The sequence below is a fragment of the Gadus macrocephalus genome, chromosome 5 (genome assembly GCF_031168955.1).
Source record: "Gadus macrocephalus chromosome 5, ASM3116895v1".
Taxonomy (NCBI): Eukaryota; Metazoa; Chordata; class Actinopteri; order Gadiformes; family Gadidae; genus Gadus; species Gadus macrocephalus.
Window position 1 is genome coordinate 3,863,362 of NC_082386.1, and position 23,312 is coordinate 3,886,673.

Here is a 23,312-nt window from a genome sequence, read left to right on the forward strand (position 1 = left end):
GGAGGAGTATATTAAGGATTCTCTTTCGGCTGGCCTCATGAGACCCTCCTCTTCTCCTGTTGGTGCAGGTTTCTTTTTTGTTGCCAAAAAGGACAAGTCTCTTCGCCCATGTATTGATTTCAGGGGACTCAATAACATTACAGTTAAGCGCAAGTATGCTTTGCCCCTCATCAGTTCCGCATTCGAGCCGCTGCAGGGCGCTACAGTCTTCTCTAAATTGGATCTACGCAATGCCTACCACCTGGTGCATATCCGTGAAGGCGATGAGTGGAAGACTGCCTTTAACACCCCCCTTGGCCACTTTGAGTACCTTGTCATGCCCTTCGGCCTCACTAACGCCCCTACCGTGTTCCAGAACTTGGTAAACGACGTCCTCTGGGATTTTCTCAACCGCTCAGTTTTTGTCTATTTAGACGACATCCTCATTTTTTCTCGCAACCAGGAGGAACACTTCCAGCATGTCAGACAAGTTCTTCAGCGGCTGTTGGAGAACAAATGATATGTGAAGGCCGAGAAGTGTGAGTTCAGTGTCACCTCTGTATCCTTCCTTGGGTTCATCATTGAGAGCGGGCAAGTGAGGACCTGTCCAGAGAAGGTCAGTGCAGTGACAGACAGACTGGCCCATTCCCGATTCCCACAAGAAACTGCAGCAGTTCCTGGGGTTTGCCAATTTCTACCGGAGGTTCATCCGTGATTACAGCAGGGTTGCAGCCCCTCTCACTCGTCTCACCTCTCCTGCCCTCCCATTTTCCTGGACGCCTGAGGCGGAGGCTGCCTTCTCTGGTCTAAAAAGGCTTTTCTCGTCCCCCCCATTCGTATCCAACCTGACCCCGCCAGGCAGTTCATCGTGGAGGTCGATGCGTCTGACACGGGGGTGGGGGCGGTCCTGTCCCAGCGCTCTGCTTCTGATGAGAAGATTCACCCCTGCGCTTTTTTCTCTCGCCGGCTGGTACCTGCAGAGCGTAACCATGATGTTGGTTACAGAGAGCTGCTGGCTGTGAAACTGGCGTTGGAGGAATGGCGGCACTGGCTTGAGGGGGCAGAACAGCCGTTCGTGGTTTGGACCGACCACAAGAATTTGTCTTACATCCAGACAGCTAAGCGCTTAAATTCCCGCCAAGCCCGGTGGTCCCTGTTTTTTGGGCGGTTTAATTTCACCCTCACCTACTTTCCCGGGCCCCGTAACGTCAAACCTGACGCCCTCTCTCGTCAGTTTAACACTGTGAACACACCGGCCCCTGACCTTGTCTCCGACCGTGGTCCCCAATTCATTTCCCAAGTTTGGAAGGCCTTCTTCCGAGCACTGGGGGCCTCTGTCAGCCTGTCATCAGGGTACCAGCCGCAGACAAATGGGCAGGCTGAGAGAGCTAATCAGGACCTCGGAACCACGCTGCGTTGTGTGGCTGCGCGCAACCCCTCTGCGTGGAGCGACCATCTCTCTTGGATCGAGTGTGCCCACAACTCCATGTCCTGTGCAGCCACCGGCATGTCCCCGTTTGAAAGTTCCCTGGGGTACCAGCCACCCTTGTTTCCTGCTCAAGAGGATGACATCTCCGTCCCCTCGGTCCAGCACCATCTCCGCCGTTGCCGCAGGGTGTGGAAGGGCGCGCGCACCGCTCTGCTGCGCTCCGCAGAGCAGAACCGGCGCATTGCTGATCGCCACAGGGCTCCCGCTCCTGCCTATCGGGTGGGTCAACAGGTGTGGTTGTCCTCTAAAAAGTTATCCCCTCGTTTTGTTGGCCCTTTCCCTTGTTTCCGTCATCAACACCTCGGCTGTCACACTCAAGCTGCCTCCAGCTATGCACGTCCACCCCACCTTCCATGTCTCTCATTTGAAGCCAGTCTCCGTCAGCTCTCTCTCCCCACCGGCCGTTCCCCCCCCTCCTCCCCGTTTGATTGACAACCACCCAGCTTACACCGTCCGGCGGTTGCTTGACATTCGTCGTTGGGGCAGGGGGCATCAGTACCTCGTGGATTGGGAGGGTTATGGGCCAGAGGAAAGGAGCTGGGTTTCACGGGGTCTCATCCTCGACCCCTCCCTCATCCGAGATTTTCATCTGGCTCACCCAGAGAGGCCTAGGCCGCCTAGAGGCGTCCATTGAGGGGAGGGTACTGTTGTGGTCACAGCAGTATGCTGTGTTTTCCTCCTCCTGGGTCTGCCACTCCCCCTGTCTGTCTCACTTCACACCTGGCCCTCATCTGCAAGCATGCTCACCTGGTCTTCATCTCCAATCAACTCCCCTTCATAAACCCTTTGATTCCCTGCTGTCGGTGCCAGATCGTACTACGCACCACAGTGGAAATGATACGTGCCTAGCTCCAGTAAATCTTGTTACCTCGCTCTCTCTCGTCTCTTGTTACTTTTGACCACAACCTAACTCTGTTTTCCTCTGCCTGCAGTTATCCGGATCACTCACTCCAGCTCGCCTGCCTCGCTCTCCCCCCGGCTTCCTCATCCGCTACCTGCTCCCCCACCTCATTCAATAAACCTTTTTTCATCAATTCAACACCGTCTCTGTCGGCTCTTGGGTTCAGCATCTTTTACCATAACAGCCAGAACGCCTCCCTAGCATTATATTTATTGTGTTGCCCCTAGCTGTTATCTGATTTTTTAACTCCTCATTGGAGCTCATTAAGACTATCTGTTCCTCTTGAGTGAAATAGACTGCTCATGATCTATTCAATTTGTAAAGGTGAGTAAAATGATGCCATAAACGCTGTTTTCACATGGACGCGCATTGAACCTAAAGTGGAAAACCTGGCTTGACTAATCAAATCCTAAGTGAGTGTCGTAGTACCATTTAACTCTGATCGCGAGTTGCGTCTCTGTCAATCCAGGCTTACCCAAGAAAGCCTGGGTATGTTCAGCAAGGTTCGTAGTATACCCCACTGATCATCAGATCAAACACACACAATGAAACACACACACATACCACGCACACAAGTCTGGGATGTCAAGAAAACAACATCTGATCATGAGACCAAACAAATAATGAAAAACACACAACCACACACACTGAACTGCAGTATTTGCAGAGGGGTATTCCATCAACCAAGCTACAGGCAAAGCAGGGCTTATTTCGCTTTATGTCAGAAAGTAGGCCTAACAATTGACTCTTTATATAAAAAATATGGGTAACCCTTCCTTTTACAGTCCCCTAATTACTAGGTATTTACCCGGTACATACATGGTAAATCATAGTGTATTGCTGGGTAATTACCACTGGTAATAAGAAGGTAAATACAGAGGTAGTTACCCAGCAAATACATGATAAATCATAGTGAATTACTGGGTAATTACCACTGGTAATAAGAAGGTAAATACAGAGGAATTATCCGGTAAATTATAGTGTATTACTGTGTAATTACCACCGGTAATAAGAAGGTAAATACAGAGGAATTACAGCTGAAGTACTAAGTAAAACCTCCACTATTACCCATCAACTCAACTAAGTAGCGTGTAGTTGTAACTGTTTTAGGTTGGTAATAACTCCGATATTGTGTACTTCCTAGGAAATTAGGCAACCAATTCTTATAAACACCTATTATCCAAGGTTTATGTTGTCAACAGCCCAAGTTTAATGATGTACTATCTAGAAATTAGCATAGTGCTTTCCAATAAAATACTTTTTCTTAGTTATTATTCGAATAATCTTCTTAAATAATGGGTACAAAGCCGTTTGTTTCCATGGTATTACCAGGTTCTTACCATATAATTTATAATAGATACATTCCATTATCCATGCAGTCAAGACAAACTTGTACCATGTACTTTCTGCGACGTTACCAAGTAAAACACACCAATTTACCCAGTAATTAAGCTGAAACTGTACTGTAAAAGGAAGCCTCGTTTATTTCCATGGTATTACCAGGTTCTTACCATATAATTTATAATAGATACATTCCATTATCCATGCAGTCAACACAAACTTGTACCATGTACGTTCTGCGACGTTACCAAGTAAAACACGACAATTTACCCAGTAATTAAGCTGAAACTGTACTGTAAAAGGAAGCCTCGTTTGTTTCCATGGTATTACCAGGTTCTTACCATATAATTTGTAACACATTATTCCCTTTTCCATGGAGTCAACACAAACTTGTACCATGTACGTTCTGCGGCGTTACCAAGTAAAACACGACAATTGACCCAGTAATTAAGCTGAAACTGTACTGTAAAAGGAAGCCTCGTTTATTATTATTATATTATAAAACGCATGAAAATAGAAATGAATGGTCTTCATTCATTTTCTTTGGCAAGTCACCGTGGTATAAGCAGGATAATGCCCTTCGAGGTGTCCATTATCAGGAATTAATGGACGACGCCGAGGCAACCGTCCTCCGCTACACGCCGGACGGTTCACGCCTCGGCGTCGTCCATTAATTCCTGATAATGGACACCTTGTCGGGCATTATCCCGTACACATTAGCTCTAGTATCCGGTATACCTGGTGCCAACTGAACCTGGTTAGACTCTCATTCAAGTTAACATCTTGCAAGGAACATGAATCTGGCTGGTCAGCAATTTGTTTTCTCATGTGGCTGGAGGCTTACGGTGTTAAAGAAAATCCAGCCAAGCACATTAGACTACGACGCTCTTGCATTTTTTCCATTTGCTCCTCGTAGAGAAGCATTCCATGCAAATTGATGTTGATCTTTTAACATTGTTATTCAGTCTAGTTGATACAAAACGGATTGGATTGCTCCCCTTGACTTCGGCGGCACCGTGGCTTTTGAAATTCTTCAGACAGCTGCGCTCCTTGCTCGTCATTACCGGATCTCCCTCCCGCTGGTGATGATCTGCCCTTTATTCTCTCAACAGGCTCCAGGCCAGCCTGATCTGCACAGAGAAAAACAATTGGAACTTGCAAGATGAGGCAAGTCTCTAGAGGAGAGGAAATTGGTGGCATTCATAACCCTAATGGGAGGTTTCAAACTAAGCCTTGATCTTTACAGGGTGCTTTTTTGTATCACGACGTGCTGGTTTTTGATCAAAAATACATTCATAAAGTCTAATATGTGGAAATACTCAAGTGCATCTCTTAGTCCAGGGATGGGCAACTTTCATGATAAAGAGGGCCACATTTTTCATCATAACCATCGGAGGGCCACATGACTGCACACTTCAACTAAACGTGAGCTGAGAGAAGCTACACAATTTTGAATTTGGTAGATATGATTTCCTGTATTCTGGTGCATTTTGGGGATGGCCACTACCTAAAATATCATCCAGAATCATAACCTATGTACGGTATGTTAATTGAACCAACATACATTAATTTCATGTTTTCCATGCTCAAACAGCCACATGAATGGTCAGTATTTTTATCAGTGCAAAGGGCTCACATACATCATCATTCAATGAAGTCAAAAAACTGAAAAACAGTGGCCCAACATTAAGTGCAACAACTCAATGAACTCAAACCCAACAAGCAGTTGTAGTAGTTGTAGTGGCGACTTAAGTGGATATCTTTAATGACTGATATCGCTTCTAAGCAAATTAGACACATGGGTTTGCCTTCGAATTCTATGAATTCTTCTCATCTTTCTTGACCGAGTTTTCTGTAACTCGATCAATTATTATTATTCTTTTATTTATTTATTTTTTATTATGTGCGGGCCTGACTGAGTCAGGATGCGGGCCGCACTGAGTGAGGATGCGGCCGCCAGTTGCCCATCCCTGTCTTAGTCGATAAAAGCAATAAATAAACTAAATGCATCATGTCAATTATAGATTCATTAAATAATTACACATTTTTAATTTTTATTCTCTATAACTATCTTAATTAATTGACTTTGCGGAGGCAACCACCCTCCACTGCGCGTCGGACAGTTCACGCCTCCACGAAATCCATTAATTCCTGATAATGGACACCTCGTCGGGCATTATCCCTTATTTATTACACGGCTCTTCTCAATGCTGTGGAATGCTCACTCATCATATTTGACCGCTGTCAAGGAAAGTGGATTTTTTGCCTCTAATTCACGTCATCTGTATCACTCTGCAGTCCCGTAACTTATCAACCCCAGCATATTCAGTTGCTAAGCGACGTCAAAGACACACTGTGAAGTTATTTTTTCGTTTAGGCAAGTAGCCAATACTAATAATACCAATACTCTTTGGCTGGGATGCAATGATGAGGCATCAGACAATCAAGTAATTTTAGCCTAAATACATAGGTAAAAAGTACCAGAGCAGGTTGCTAGTACCATGGACAGTATCAGAACGATAACTTGTTGAACTAAATGGATGTGGTAGGCTACACCACGGGATGCATCTGCCGACCACTGCCGCATAAATAAAGGTAAGACGCGATATTTATTGTTTAAGATTTGCTGGTGCTGTGGCGAGGTCTTTTGTGTTTTTTGCGCTCAAGTGGTCGGCTGTTTAAACGTGCATTGATGGTCGGTGGAGTCTGCCTCTTGTTGACACAAAGTGACTTTTGGTCATTCTTGCTTTGCTTGAATTCTGAAATAATTGTATAATGACAGTCCATTTGGGAAAACTTTTTTCTCTAAGGGCTAGAACTCCAAATCTCGGATATGTCGTTCTCGGAACCCCGGGAAATGTTCGTAAACATTTAAGCATCCCTAGCTATCTCGTAAAGGCCGGAAAAGGGGCGTGACCTCCAACAGTAGAGTAAATGTACAAAATAATGGTTAGTTTCTAGTCCCCATTTTTAGTCGGATGGAGGTTTACATATGTGGCTTAAGGTGTGCCGACACAGCTGGCCTGTGGCCACGTTTTTGAAGTCTGGGGTCAAAAGGTCAAAAGGAGCCGGCACCACGCCGCTTATGAGATAACAAAAAGTTAATGTGTGTGTCTCTCATAACTTTTTGTCATTATTAAAGAGAGGCCTGATTCTCAGATATGCATGTTGGATGGCTAGGGTGTAGGTCTGGGAAGAACTTCAGGCCAAAATCTTGTAAGCGAACCGTTGGGTGAGGTGCAACGAGATGGAGCACTTGTTGAGTCATTTCCTGTAGGGCTGGAGCCACAGGTTGATGCGTATCCTTTGAGACCCCCTCTGATATATAAGAGACCCCAAGGTATAGCTTACTAGGGGCCACTCACACTAGGGCCGTTTGCCTTTTCCGTGCTGCAGGAAGATTCAGCACGATTCCCCCCCTCCCCCCGCTGGCCCATGGTCACACTGCTCCCAAAGACCGTGGCCTGGGCACGATTGCTCCTTCATACATACGGCATCACGTCGTAATACGATAAATACGTCATCACCAAGCGTCCTCGCCGCCATAACAACAATGGAGAACAACAACGTGAACGCTGTCGCTGTTGTCGTCAAGTATACACTAAACTTCACTATCGCACCAAAGTAAACCCACTCGTGAACCGCTTGCCGCCATTGTTTAAAATGATTGTTGTGGGGAAGAAGGGCATGGACCTATAAAGAAAGAAGGGTCGCGCAAGGACTACGTCATCCAGCTCACGTTGCGTATCCGCAAGTGTGCGCGTGTCATCTAATTAGCATATGTACTTTGGCCACGGCACACCTCTCCCAAGTGTGCCGTGGCCAAGGGGCTGTTCCGTGCTGGAACACGGATGGCGTGGTCACACTAGCCAAACGTTCTAGACTTTAGTATGCAAATGAGCTTGGGCACGGGGCCTGTTTCCCTAGTGTGAGTGGTTCCTTAGTCACCTATTGCATCACTTCCTTCAGGGCTTCGGCCTCCTAATTGATCATTGTAGTATAATTGAATGCCCTCTTTCATATATATGATACCACCACCACTGGGACGTGGCAACAATTCTCCAAATCCATATGGGGAGGGGGGGTGCTTGTGGACAGTTAGGGTGTACACTAGGCATAAATAGGAAGCAAACTCAGGAGGAGGAATGACCTCTCACACACTCAGTTGTTTTTAAATGTGCTATAGAAATAATAAAGTTGACTTATTTAATTAATTGTTTCAAATAACCCTGCCTCGTTAAATCAGTGAGCTTGGTGTTTTGCTTTAAAAAATAGGTGATAGACGAAGTCTAAACTGCAGAAAATAAAAAGGAAGGAAAACCTTAAGGAAACCTTTGAATATCTGTCTATTTTTTAACCAGCGGACCCAGTGTACGACAAAAACAACACAATTGACGGCAGCTCCGTTGCCGCGTGGTCGATAGCAACCACCATAGCAACCATGACAGTCAAGTGAAGTGACGCAGCCCCATTGAAAATAATAGAATGCACCCTACACACTCAGGAGGAGGATGCATTGGTTTACATTTCGTTATTTGGAGCACCGTTATTTTTATTGATTTATTTATTTTCAGTTTTTGAGGAGATGCTTCAAAAATGCAAAATTTTCTGCAATCATCCAAAATCCAATGGAAAACCCGTTGGCTTGTTGTCAAGGGAACCCAGGACGACGCTCCCTTCCGGGTTGGCCAACATACGTCATCCCTCCGCCACTCTATACTGTAAAAACACATGTTCAAGTTGAATGATAATGCATGAATTTATTCTTTATCCTGCCATAGTAACATGGTAAATAAATGGCAAAAAATAGGCTGAGAACGAATTCGTAATTGCGATATGTTCAATAAAACGTAATCACGGACAAAATAAGTTTTTCAGACAAACGTAATTGAGAATGCCGAACAGTTCTCTGGGAACGTAATTTTGATGAGATAGGGTTGCTCTGTCAGTTGTCAAACAAAGCGGACGGACGTGGTCTCTATAGCAACGACCTCAACTACCAAACACTGATCATAAAAATTATTGTTTCTCTCAATCAAAGCGCAAAACAGGACAACTGATGTCCATAGCCTTAAGTAATTAACAAGTACACGTTGGTGTAGCTGTGTTGAGTAATGTCACAGATTTCACTGTAAAATCGCCGTTAATGTGCACTGCAGCCATCGGGTCTACCGTTAGCCAATGGGATGAATGCTCATAGCTTCATATATTGCCGTGGAGGGATTACATTATAATGAGTGGAAAACCCCCTGCGTTGAAAAAAGAAGCACAAGGTCCTCCGTTAGCCAATGGGATGAATGCTCATAGCATCTCTATGTGCAGCCATCGGGTCCCCCGTTAGCCAATGGGATGAATGCTCATAGCTTCATATATTGCCGTGGAGGGATAAAGCTAAGGCCACACTGCACGCGTTTTTCGGGTTAAAAAACGCGCATAACGAGCCTAACTTGACGCTTGATCATTGTGTCTCACAAAAATGGTTCAACGCGCCTAACGCGCCTGCAGTGGTGGGTAGTAACACATTACAAGTAACGCAAATTAATAAAAAAGTAAATTTTTCGGGTAACGAGTACTTTTCACGTTCCTTTTTTAAGTCTGTAATTTTACTCTTACTCAAATAAATATTTGATTTAGAATTCTACTCTTTACTAAATTACATTTTCCACTGTGCCTTCATCAAAATTAGTATTTTCGTTGACTAATACAAGCGTACACGTTAGCGACGCCCCCTCCCTAGGTTGCAACATTGTTGCAATTCCATAGCCGAGGAGACGAGTCGACCGTTATGTTGGACTGAGGACTAGAAACGCATGGATGCAGACGCGCAGGAAGATATTTTCGCCAGGGGGTGCGGAGTTACGGTCCACGTATAGTTTATATAATTCTAAAGATACTATGTTACACTGTATTCTGCATACCACTCACAAACTTGTTCGTCATTGTCGTGTCTGGCTCTGTGAGTGTGCGTGCATGCTATGTGCGTAGGCTGGATAAATCTGATTGCCCAATCAGCCAACCAAGTCAGTCTCGTTTGTGTTTAATTTTTTGTCACATGCACAGAGCTTAATGCTAATTTGTTTGAAATGAAATTACATTTTTTGTTGTACATATTGCTTTTGTTTTACAACATGTGAAGAAATGTTATAGGAGTGCATCTCTTTCTCTCCCTTACTCACTCACGCATTCTAACACGTTATGTCTTTTTCATTGATCCAAGCCCTCCAATACAAAAATGTAAAGTAACTTGTAATTTGAGTAGCTTTAAAACAAAGTACTTTTTTACTCTTACTCAAGTTGGTTTTCCAATTGGAATATTTACTTTTGCTAAAGTGGATTTTGAAGGAAGTACTTTTACTTTTACTTGAGTATAGATTTTCAGTACTCTACCCACCGCTGCGCGCCTGTGGCTGCGCTGGATTTAGGAGTCCGAGGTAGGAAACCCAAACGCCGCCGTGTTTGGGTGCATGATAGAGTTTAGATCGGGTTAGATTAAATAATCTCGGATATAAATAACAATAATCGGGTTAAATAACTTCACATGGTGTGTCTGGTGTGTTTCCAGCATTAGTAGTGTTGATCAGCAGAGATATAGTCCGCCAAGACGTTGAGGTTGCTTAGCAAACAGAGACGCTGTCCAGGCAAGTGAATGGAGCTTTCCCTCTTCGTCATGACTATCAAACCAAACATCCTTCACGTTCACCGAGCGAACATTATGAAAGTAAATGCACATTTCTCGCTAAAAATGTTTACATAAACGCATTAAATGGCGTAACTATGTTACTATTTCCAGCCAGAATGAAGAAAGATGTCGGCCGTATGCTTCTGTGCAAGCGTCACTACTCTCTGCCAGTGACGTCGGGTCAAGCTCCACGCTGATTGGCTATCGCGGCTAAGCATCACGCATTGGAGCGTTGAAAGTTCAATTTTTTGAACTCCGGGCGTTGGTGCGTTGGGCGCTTTACTGCGTTTACGTGCGTAATTACTTGCGTCTGCCGCGTCTAACGCCCCTAACGCGACGCTTCAACGCCTGTAACGCGTTGAAGCGCCTATACCAATGGTTCCCTATGCAAAAATGCCGATTTCCGACGCCCCAAACGCGAGTAACGCGGTTGGTGTGGCCGTACCTTTAGGACTACATTGTAACGAGTTGAAAACCCCATGCGTCGGAAAAAGAAGCACAAGGGTACCCTTTTGTGTCAGAAGCTGAAGCCAAAGTCACTGACCGTTCGTCAAAAATCGATGCGCTCGGAGTGAGAATGTGTTGTGATGGAATACCCCTGAGGTCTTTTTGAAGAGATCCTGAAGATAGTCTGGATATCCTTCTTCCGCAGCGGCACGACCGGAGCCCTAATCTCTATTCTTCAAATGTTTCTACAAGGTCATACCAGGGAATAACCACTGAACACAACACACCTATAATACAGAACAATTGCTTCTGTCAATAAACGTAACTCTTCCATAGCACCGTGCGAGACACCAAGGAACCTCTTAAAGCATTTTGTATAAACGCTGACGTTCACCATCCGAGTGGCACTATGGGTAGAAGGTATATCAACATGTCAGAAATTTTAAATGTTAACTTCCCATAGAATGCTTACTTAGTCCAAAACCAGACAATGTTGGAGCTATTGCTAATCAAATGTGGAATCTGGGTGGCTTATCAATTAAGAGACTCATTCTTATGAATTGGAAGGAATGAAAACCAGCATGTTTCTCAGGGACTCTCGGGTGGGGAAAAACATGGAAAGTGTATCCAACTTACTGGTGGACCTTTGTAGGGGACAAGGGGGTCAATAAGACCTTGTCAGAGACTACCTTGCTCGACGGCAATGACCTTGTCTGAAAATGTTTTGTTTGTGTTTTGGACTGTGCCGGAACTAACTGTAAGAAAACAATTGTGGAAAACACATTTGTATTCATGAGATGTCATTGCTTTGTAGTGTATATAATTGAGTTTGAATTGTTTTTCCTGTTGTTGTTGTTGTTTCTTGTTGTATCCTCTGTCTTGTGAAAAATTACATTTAATATATTGCCTAACTATCCGAGTGGCAAACCTTCTGGGCAACAATTGCCCGATCCGAATCCTTTCATCTAACCCCCCCTGGCATTCTTCAGACTGCTGCCAACTGCACATCAGCCAAGATGGACACAGCGATGTTGTTGCACTACTGACTCTTTATTTAGATATTGAACGAGTATGCACTCGTTCAATTCAAACCTTTAGACACAGGGCAGAGGTTTTTAGTTTGCATTTCCTCTTCAACTCCACCCACAGCTAGACATGTGCTATCTATCCAGGGCATCATGTTATTTTCTGGTTTGTTTCGACACCTTCATGAAATAGGCAAAAAAGCTGTTAACATTTTTGAGTTCTGGAGAATTAACTGATGCAGAGATCAACAAATAGGGCGGGCTTCTCTTCTTGAAGGAGGAACGAGGCTACCTGGAGCACAGCTGGAGCACAGACATATCGGGAGCAACGGCATCGATTGATGAAGCAGGAGAGCAGGCGAGAGAGAGAGAGAGAGAGAGAGATGCAAATTAAGAGAGCAAAATGCACAGACAAGGCTATGGGCGACAAGGTTGAAGGCAGCCATCTGTTCAGCATACAAATTGTAACATGGAGTTTAATCATTGAGTCACGTCTCTCACTCGCCTCTCTTGCGCCCCCGCTCTCTCTCTCACACAAACTCTTTCCAACTGCCTCTTTCTCCCTCTGCCTCTCTCTAGCTTTCTCCAACAATAGTGTTGATTAACAAATCACATCTCTACATATAGCTCCAATCAAAGCATAATCAGCATTATGCTCCTATTAGGACACAGACGCTAGCTCCTACTCAGATGTTTCTGTAAACACGCTTATTCCGAATATTAAACAAATTACTTAGAAAAGGTGTGTAAGCAAATATTTGCTTAAACACTGCACGCTCTTGTAAGGCCTACCAAGTATTAAACTAGATCAATTAAATCTGATATTATCTTACTATTTAGTGGATGCAAGACGGCTCCAAAAGCCAGATCATAACATTGGAGGTGTTGCTCGTACCTTTCTTAAGCTCTGAGACTGACATGTGATCGGATGCCAGTGGCAGTAGTGCACTCTTGTATTTAAGTTTCTTTAAAGAGACCATGCAATAAACAATGTTACTAGTGACCTTTAACACCAGCCAATGTCATGAGATGGAAAGTTGTATAATGGAATATAAGGACAACTTTGAGCAGCGGAAAAAAAACAACAACAACCAAGGTTTAATTTAAACTCTGAGCCTGGGTGAGGAGGAAAGGTCGCAGCAGTCAAAAGCACACACACACACACATGTGGACACACACAGACATTGACCAACACAACTTTTCCAAACTAAATCTGTCACACAACAAATATAAGCACTCTCTACAGCTGTGAAGTGTTGCTTTAATTGTACCAGTGTTGAGTGCACTTATTTTGAAAAGGTCATGAATCAAAAACAGACATAGTACACCAATACAGTGTATGGTGCAATGTGTGTGTGTGTGTGTGTGTGTGTGTGTGTGTGTGTGTGTGTGTGTGTGTGTGTGTGTGTGTGTGTGTGTGTGTGTGTGTGTGTGTGTGCATTCTTATGTAGCAGATGTATGTGTGTATGTGTTCATTGGAAAGAGGTGTTAGTCAGATTGTGTTTGCCTGAAGCCCAGGAAGAACCAATGGCAGTTTCTCTTCACTTCTCAGAGCAGATGGCGAAGCGCAGCTGGCCCCCAGCGGCAGGCATCATGTTAAACACTTTTTTACTAGTGTTGCTTTGACAATTAGACAGACATAAACAGAGATTAGAAAAAGAAAAACAGTGTAAATGTGGTGAATTAAACAGCGCTCAGTGCTATTACTGTTAGGGGGCTAGGACTGCACAGATTAAAGTGCTTGTGTTTTCTGCAATTACAATAAAGGGGAACCTGGATTGTATATTTCTGCACATTGAGTGCAGAAACTCTGCATTCAGGTTCAGCCCTAAAGCTAAAGCTTCGGAAATGTCACAGAACAGTGCGAATGCACATAAGTGTGTGTGTGTGTGTGTGTGTGTGTGTGTGTGTGTGTGTGTGTGTGTGTGTGTGTGTGTGTGTGTGTGCGTGGAATTTAACTTGCTTTTCTCCCAAGCCTTTGTGGCAGGCAGATTAAACCTTAGTTGTGCCAATGTGGAAAACGCTGGGTTTAAGACAACAGGGAAGTTGTCTGTTCACCACATTTAAGTTGCAGAGAGTCCCAAAGTAAATGCCTCATGTTTGTTTTAAACTCTTGTCTCGCGATATCAGACAGCTACTCGTGTGCCTGTGGCCCCGGACCCAGCTGGGGATCTATGGAACAAATTACATTAATATGGATTTGATAAGAAGCACTTTGCCTATAATACCTAACCGTTTGCATAATTTATTTCTTATAGGATTCATTGAGTTTCCTGCCAGAGATCATGTCACATTTGACCATGTGGTGCTGCTCTTGGAGTGGCCTCTTCTTGAGATTAAAACCTAATATTGTGTGTGTGTGTGTGTGTGTGTGTGTGTGTGTGTGTGTGTGTGTGTGTGTGTGTGTGTGTGTGTGTGTGTGTGTGTGTGTGTGTGTGTGTGTGTGTGTACATGTGCATGCAGGCTTGTATGCTTTTGTGCCACCTCACGTGTGTGTGGGGGGGTTTCAACACAAATGTTGTTCATCACAGAGTAAATGACTCGTCAGCAGTATTGAGATCACAGCTGTTCACCCCATCCCACAACACTCGCTTTCCCCCTGACCCTCTTACTCACCGTTAAGCACAGGTCGGGTAAGAAGGGAACACGACAACTGATTGGCCGATTAATCAACATTGATAATTGAGGACAAAGAGGAGAGACCTCAAAAAGACGAAGATGAGGATAGCTGAACACATCTGAGAATGTGCTGTAATGAAAACATGGCCGGATCCACTTCCTCTTTCATTTAGCTTTGGTTGTACCCATGGAGCCTATTGGTGGCTGGAACAAGATCTCAATCAGGCAATCGATAAATATATGTTCCTTTCTGGTCTTTTAGTATCTTACATTTTTCACTGTGGTTGCTAATGATGATGAATCAATAATATCCATATTGATGAGTACATTTGCAACAATGAGGTTGCGTGCATATTCAAGCATCTATTGAAAGAGAGAAAAAAAAAAAAAAAAAGGTTAGAGAATGAAAAATGACAGGTGCATGTAAAATGGCAGATAATCCAATAACAGGTATATCATCTATGCAGCAAAATAGTTAAGAATCCCTGCAACTCTTCCCATCAACAGTATAATCACCTTAAGGATTATTCTCCCCTGACCATGCCCGTAGCCATGAGGTCACAGCATGAATGGAAATTTCCTCTGTTCCCCTGTCCCTCATTTTGTGTCAATTAGTTTGAGTATTTAAACCCTGCCTTTTCAGTTAAGATTTTCACAGTGTGTGTACTGTATATTAACTGACTGCCACGTGAGTGACACTAGCGTGAAGTTCTTAGTTGAGAAGTTTTAAAGTTTAAAGGTTTTCCGGTTCTGAACCCTGCCTGTTTGTGACAAAGTTGTTTCTGGAATATCTGCCTGTACCTGTGTGCCTAACTGCCTGTCTAGGGACCCTGCCTGTACCTGGACTCTGTTTTGCCTGCCGGACTGTTCTGTGAATATATTTAAATCACTCCAAAGTTATTCTGATCTGCGCTTGATTCCCGTTCTGAGTCGTGACAGTACGATCTGACCAAGATGGAATCAGCAGATCTGGATCAGGTGAGGGCCGTGATGGAGAGGCAAGGAGCGCTACTCGGTCTACATCAAGCCCAGTTTTAGGCAGTTCAAAGGTCTCTGGAAGCCATCACAACCAACATCACAGACATGGCTGCCTGGCTGCAGCAGATCTAACTGTCCCTGGTCCCTCCACCCAAGCCTCGAGCGCAGCCACAGCCCAACCTGCCCGGCTCGTCTGGTAACCCTTTCCGAAAGCCCAGACTACCAGCTACTGCACTTTATGCTGGGGAACAAGGAAACTTCAGATCTTTCCTTTCTCAATGTTCTCTGGTGTTCCAGCTGCAGCCTGCCACCTTTCTGTTGGATCAGTCATAACTCTCTTGACTGGCCATGCAAGAGAGATGGAAATGCAGTTTGGGATTTAAACTCTCCAATCTGTCTCAGCTATCAGGCCCTCATAGGCGAGATGAAGAGAGTCTTCGATCGCTCGGTGCATAGAAGAGAAGCCGCCTGAGTGATGTTGCAGATACGCCTGGGGAGGTCTGCTTCTGACTATGCAATAGATTTCCGCAGCCTCACCACTACCAGTGGCTGGAATCCGGCTGCCCAGCATGATGCTTTCCTCAATGGACTCTCTGAGGTCATCAAGGATGAGATCACCACCCGGAGCTACCTTCTACCTTTGATGACCTCGTGGATCGTGCTATCCGAGTGGACAAACGTCTGAAGCTGCGCGCCAGGGAACGAAGGTTCTGTCCTTCTCTGAGGTCACCCCCTTGGAGGTCCCTCTCCCATCCTTACGAGCTCCAGCACACCCCAGCGTGCCAGAGCCCATGCAAGTGGACCGTACACATCTGTCTCCAGCCGGGCGAGAAAGAAGGGCACCAATTCCTGCATGTATAGTGGCAAACATGGCCCATTACTCCGCTCAGTGCCCAGCAAAAGGCAGCGCTCCCCCGTGGAAGGGGGATAACTGGGGAGTGTTACTCCTCTTCATCCCCCTCCTACAGTCTGGATTCTGAACTACACCTCTCTCCATCCAAGCTGACGGTACCCCTGGAGGCCAGGGCACTAACCGGAGTTAGGTTTTCCCAGATTACCCATGTCACACCCCCGGTGAGTCCACTCATTTCTGGCAATCATCAGGAGAACCTGTGTGTTCTGTATGTTAGACTCACCTGATGCTTCCATTGTCATTGGTCAGAGGACTCCTTGGATCTGTCTGATGTACCACCTGAGTACCTAGACCTCACGGCCGTGTTCAGTAAAGCCCGAGCTACCTCTCTGCCACGACACCGACCCTATGACCTGGCCATCGATCTTCTACCGGCCATGTCACCTCCTAAGGGCCGTCTGTACTCCTTGTCTCCTCCCGAGACAGAAGCAATGAACAAATACATAGGGGAATCACTAGCTGCCAGTATCATTCGACCCTCTTTCTCTGCTTCGTAGGGAAGAACGATGGCTCCCTGCTTCCTTGCATAGACTATAGGGGCCTCACCAAGAATCGCTACCCTCTTCCCCTGATGTCCTCAGCTTTTGAGTTGTTGCAGGGGGCCAAGATTTTTACCAAGTTGGACCTTCGCAGTGCCTCCCACCTTGTCTGATGAAGGGAAGGAGATGAATGGAAGTCTGCAATATGAGGCCACTATGAGTACCTAGTAATGTCATTTGGTCTCACCAACTGTCCAGTTGTGTTCCAGGGTCACCAGCTGCATTTCACATCGGCCCCGATCTTGAGCCAACCCAACCCTGGCCCTTGATTTATCGTTGAAGTGGATGCCTCGGATGTTGGGATGGGTGCCATTCTTTCCCAGAGTTCTGTGGCAGATCAGAAGCTCCATCCCGGTGCCTTCGATTCACATGTACACACTCCCACTGAGCACAACTATGACATTGGAGACAGAGGGCTCTTGGCGGTAAAGTTAGCCCTAGAGGAGTGGCGTCATTGGTTGGAGGGAGCTAGAGAGACATTTTTAGTTTGGACAGATCATAAGAATCTGGATTATTTCCGCTCGGCTAAGAGTCTAAATCCCAGGCAACTTCGTTGGTCTCTGCTTTTCTCCCGGTTTGACTTTTGTCTGTCCAATCAACCAGGTTCCAAGAATGGGAAACTGGATGCCCTATCTCATCAGTTCCCCGGATTCAGGTCCTGCCCCTGCACCCAGCACCATCCGTCTCCACAGTGCCTCATAGGAGTTGCCACGTGGGATATTGAGACCAACGTCTTCACAGCCCTGTCTGGTGAGTCAGGCCCCAGTGCCCAGGGTACTGGGGCCTGGTTTTTGTCTCCCCCTACCTGTTGGAGTTTTGACAGTTCTGGACTTTATTTATTTTTTTTGCCGTTATTTTCCCTCCTTTTTCTCTGTTCACCTGTGTCTCATTTTGTGCCTACAAACCCTGCCTGTACCTGGACTCTGCTTTGCCTGCCAGACTGTTAAAAGTTATTCTGATCTGGGCTTGATTCCCGTTCTGAGTTATGACAAGAATACAAGAATATAAAAAATAGATCCACCTCTTCAACAAAATAATCACCACTAAGACTCATCCCCTGTCACACTATTGAACAACAGATCCTAAGAAATCTGAATATGTAATCAACCGTTCTCTGATCACTGTAATTTGCACTACGGATGAAGCACTTCCAGTCGCGAGTGAACGCTGGCACATCTGGCTGCCTCTGCTTCCCGGACTCGTTTGTGTTTGTTTATTTGATTGTAGACTAGCCTACGTCCAACACAGTAACTTTTAAGTATTTTTCCGCACTGTCAATGCCATCGCTAACTCTGTCTTGCCCGTGGATACTTCTTTTGCCTACTGAAACTTTCTACCATCCCGAAAACATCACTATGATCCACAGCGTTTCTGCTTCTGAGTTGATTAAAACCGGAAAGAACATTGAAACGATATACAATCTGAAGATCTACTGGGTCTGCTTCCGAGAAGATTAGCCACAGGAGGTGAACTGTTTGCCACTTTATGTGATGGTCTGCCGCTGCGCTCTGTCCCTGCCTGCCCACCTTCTCTATGCATTGTTGTGGGAGCCCTTGCATGGGTACTCCACTGAGTCGGCTTGGGTTAGTCTCTCGCTTTCTTTTATTAGTGGGTGAGTCTCTTGCTTAAGATTACACTCGCGGGGACCTGGTTACCTCCGTTGCCAGCCCTATGAGTTTCAGTGGCTACACTTGCTGGCTAACGTGCAAGATCATTAGAACGAGGGCCAGGTGCGTCAGTGCTAACCTGTGGCTGCCTCCTATCCTCCTCCCAATGCGATCTACAACCGTATTGCTGGTACGCTGGTTTCCCCGTGGGCCATGTCAACATCTGCACACCAATGGCCCTAAACTACTCATTGTCACGTCTCCACAGCCTGCGAAAATACTGTTATAAACCTCTAGATGCCCTTTTGTCACACCAACACCTCAGTATTTTTCGTCGTCGCCCCAAATATATCCACAGGGGCTCTCGTAGGAAGTTTACCCGCTGCCCTCACCCCAACAACATTGACTCTCTCTGGAGCTGGAAACGGAACTTAAAACAGAACATTGCGCACTGCGGACACCAACAATCTCTGGCCCATTCTGTTAACGAAAGTCAATTAAAATAATCCCACTGCAATGAATGCATCCTTAGCTTTACTCAATGTACGCTCTCTCAAAAACAAGGCACCTTTCATTAATGATGTAATTACAGATATGGGTATTAACTTTATGTTCTTAACTGAAACCTGGCAAGTACCAAGTGAATTTATCACACTGTCGCGTTCTTGTTGAAAGTAGTTTGAAACGGGTCGTTTTTAACTCACTTTAAAGTATTTCGGTATGGTAACTATGAAGCAAAAGCGAGGGAATTGTATCTCACACTTGTAGAGAGAAATACCGAGAGCTACCTCGAGCCCCGGGGCTTAGGCCCGAGGGTCTCTGCCAGTCCACCTACGATTCTGTCCTCCTCTGGCTCCGGGTGCTGGGAATGAACCAAGTAGGCGTGGCCTATGTGAGGTGGGCGTGGCCTATGTGACGTCTTAGCTGCGGCTTCCGCGTCTGTCTTAAAGATGCTGCCTTCTGCGGCTGGGGTAGCTATTACAGCTTGTATGTTTGATCCTGCTCCCTGGTGGCTATGTGGGTGCAGCTTAAGTGCTTAAAATACGTAACAACACTAAATGAAGCGATCCCACCTGGGTATGAATTTATTGATAAATCATGCTTGACTGGGCATGGGGGAGGACTTGCCGTTCTTAATCGCTCCTGTTTTAACGTTGTGAGTGTGCCGCTGCAGGATTTCTCATTGTACACTACACTGGTAGTCTGCCGCTACCCATTTGACTTATCTACAGGCCTCCTAAAGCATCCTCTGTTTTTATAAATTAATTTGCATCTATCCTTGCTCTGGGTGTTATATATATGAATATACATGTGGATTCAAACAACTGTTACCTTGCTGATAATTTTTTCTCGATACACTCAACTGCTTTGATGTTACTCAACATGTTAACTTCCCCACCCATTCAAAAGGTCACATTCTAGACCTTGTCTGTACCTCTGGTTTCTCTCCTTCTGAACTTGGCCCCAAGGATCTCTTTGTCTCTGACCACAAAGATGTCATGTTCAACATTGTTGTTCCTGAGCCTCACCACCGTCCCTGTGTGTCACGCTCCATCACTTTTAGGAACACCAAGAACATTGACACAGCTGAGCTATTAAACACATTGCAATCCCAAGTCATGGATCAGCCACCTAACATGTGTTCTGATGATCTTGTTCTACTCTACAATGCTCATCTATCTCATGCGTTAAATCAGTTTGCCCCATTAAAAACACACACACTGTCACCTCCTACGTTCGGCTCCAAGGTCTTAACGAAGCCAAATCCATGCACTATACCACCATTATTGCTAGAGGACAGGACAACCCTTCATCCCTATTTTCCACAGTAAACAAGCTACTCCAGCCTACCAAACCCTTCCTACTTACCCCCTCAACTGATATCTGCTGTGAGTTTCTTAGTTTCTTCCAAAAAAAAATCTGTTCTATGTCGTATAGGCTTCGCCTTTTAAGGCTATCGCTATTGGGTTATCCCTAGTCTGGCTGAACGGAAGTGGACAGCGTCTATTGCTTAGCGGCCGATTTGGCCGCAACTCCTCCCCTTCCGGTTGCTGACGTTACAGTATTGTGCTCCCCCTCAAACTCGAAAACTAGGCAGTATGGCGAGTTTTGAAGAGGACTTTGACGGCGTTGTAAAGTTGGCATGTTTGGCTCTTTCCGTGGACACATCTATGGACAGTATAACATTGTTTTCCAAAGAGACACATATAGCAGTTGGTGGTAAATGGCTATAGGCCTACAGACAAGTTTTCGAAATTGTTTGTGGAACTAGACATCCAATCTTGTTTAATTTTAATATAATGTAATTACTGATTACTGACTATCTGATTTCATTACAATGGTAGGACCACAACATAGCCTATTTTGACATTACCTTGGAGACTCCGTCTGGCAGGATTCTCCCCGGGGACGATGCGTTTGCGGTCACGACTATCGCCGGTTGGTGTGGATTTGGCGCATCGTTTCACTCTGACAGCGGCATGAGCGTTTGACATGGATTTAACCAATGAACCGATCCGTTCCACTTCACAATAGCTCCTACGGTATTTCTTTAGTAGTGTTCTACAAGAACCACATATAAATGTTAAAACGTCGTTCGTTTTTATAGGTCCCGTGAGCTCCTCAAGGGCCAAAGTGTATGGTGGCTTGAAATCATCGTGACAAAGAATCAAACGATGTTTGTTCTTTTTATCTATAAAATTATCTCCACATAGGCGACATACATCGTTAATGTTTTTTTGTGGCGTTTGGGATTGAGCCATTTCTGACAGCCTCTGAACGTCAAGAAGTTCTGTCAAAATAATTTCCCCCCCGGCACTATTTTGCATGGACACAACTGCTGCTTCCCGGGCTTAGCCCCGCCCTAGACGATTGTGATTGGTTTAAAGAAATAAAAACAGGCCCGCCCAGTTTCCCCACAGATAGACGGCTCGAGGTAGCGTGGCTCCAGACCATTCTACTTGCTGTAGTTTGGTCTGGCTTTGCGAGACTAGGTTACTAGGCGTGAGCCGTAGCACTGAAAAATTTGTAATCCCCGCCCACCAACAGCGTGGGCCTCAATTACGTCCGCGTGCCTCAACGACGTCCGCATTTCGCAGATATAGTCGGGCGCCGGCGGACGTTCTGCTCCCATTTTCTTCAGGACGATCCTGTAGCATACTGAAGTAAATAAATAGATATTATGGACTCAACAGCGAACGGCATCTGCAAGACATGTAACGCGGGTTACATCTTGCCGTATGGCGGCCATGAGGTGTGCGAGGGCTGCCTTGGGCATGAACATGCCGTCTTGGCGCTCTCGCCGCTCTGCCTGTGTCGGCATTATGCTACACTGCCGCCGCCATTGCTGAACGGGCGGCGGGCCGACGACTTTACTGTCCCGCTCGATGATGCCCTCTCTCTCCTTGTGAGCTCGGAGTCAGACGACGCCGACCGCGACGAGGAGGGGGCGTCTCCCCCGGCTTCCCCTCTCCGAACGGAGAGGCCCGGGGCAGCAGCATTGCCCGTCTCTGCCGCCACCTCACTCCTCCGCCTGGCCCCCAGGCTTACCAGCCCCGCCCGCCTCCAGCGCAGGCTACGGCGAACGGCAAGCGAAGGCCCAGTGCAGCGGGCTCATGGGGCTATGTCCCCATGAGCCAATTACGGGGCGAGGGAGAAGCGTGTGACAGCGAGAAACACCTCTTATCTAAAGACGGCTGTTTTTTCCCCACAGTTAACACCGGAGCCTACCGGCCCGTCCATAACTGTTTCTCACGCATCTCCCACCACGTATAGGCAGGCCGTCAATAAACCTTGTATTATTGATCGAGCCAGCCCTTCATTACCTTTACGAAGGCAGCCTCACCCGGCTTACCGGCCCCGCCCGCCTCCATCGCAGGCTGCGGCGAGCGGCCAGCAAAGGCCTCGGGCAGCGGGCTCATGGGGCGATATCGCCCCCACAAGCGCCGATTATTACGGGGCGAGGGAGAAGCGTGTGACAGCGAGAAACACCTCTTTACTAAAGACGGCTGTTTTCTCCCCACACAGTTAACGCCGGAGCCTACCGGCCCGGCCATAACTGTTTCACACGCATCCCCCCCCACACATAGGCAGGCCGTCAATAAACTTTGTATTATTGATCGAGCCAGCCCTACATTACTTTCCCCTCACCACTTCATGCCTGGCATGACACGTGAGACGGCCGCTAAAACTAGCTCTCTGTCTACGAATGACACGCAGCTCGTTCACAGTGTCAGCAGTCTGCTGCCCAGTCACAGTGTTAATCCTCCTCGCGTCCCAACGCTCAGGAGAGAGGAAGCTACACTCTTGTCACAAGCTGAGCAGGCAGGGCATGCCTCTGCTAATGACACACACACCCAGCCCTTTCGGGCAGAGCCCCCAATGGGCTGCGGGGAGGACTCCTCCCCTTGCAGCGGCGGCAGGGGCTCAAGCGTGGCTCGTTTCCATGACAGCCGCATCAAAACAGGAGGCTGCACAGCCGCTTTCAGAGCATTACTAAGAATGGCTCAACGCATGCACCCTGGCCAAATGGATGGACAGGCTGATCACCTCCGTTCCGCCGCGATTCAACGGGATTGTGGAAACAACGCTGTCATCCAAGGATCAACAGATCTCACTTTTGGCGGAGCACCGGCAGCTTCTAGCGAAAAAAGTGATTTCCATGGTCCCGAAGGGGGAGGAAATGCAGGGATTCTATTCCCGTTATTTCCTGGTACCCAAGAAAACAGGAGGGCTGAGACCGATTCTCGATCTAGCCCTATTCAACAAATGCTTCGTGGAGAGGCCGTTTCACATG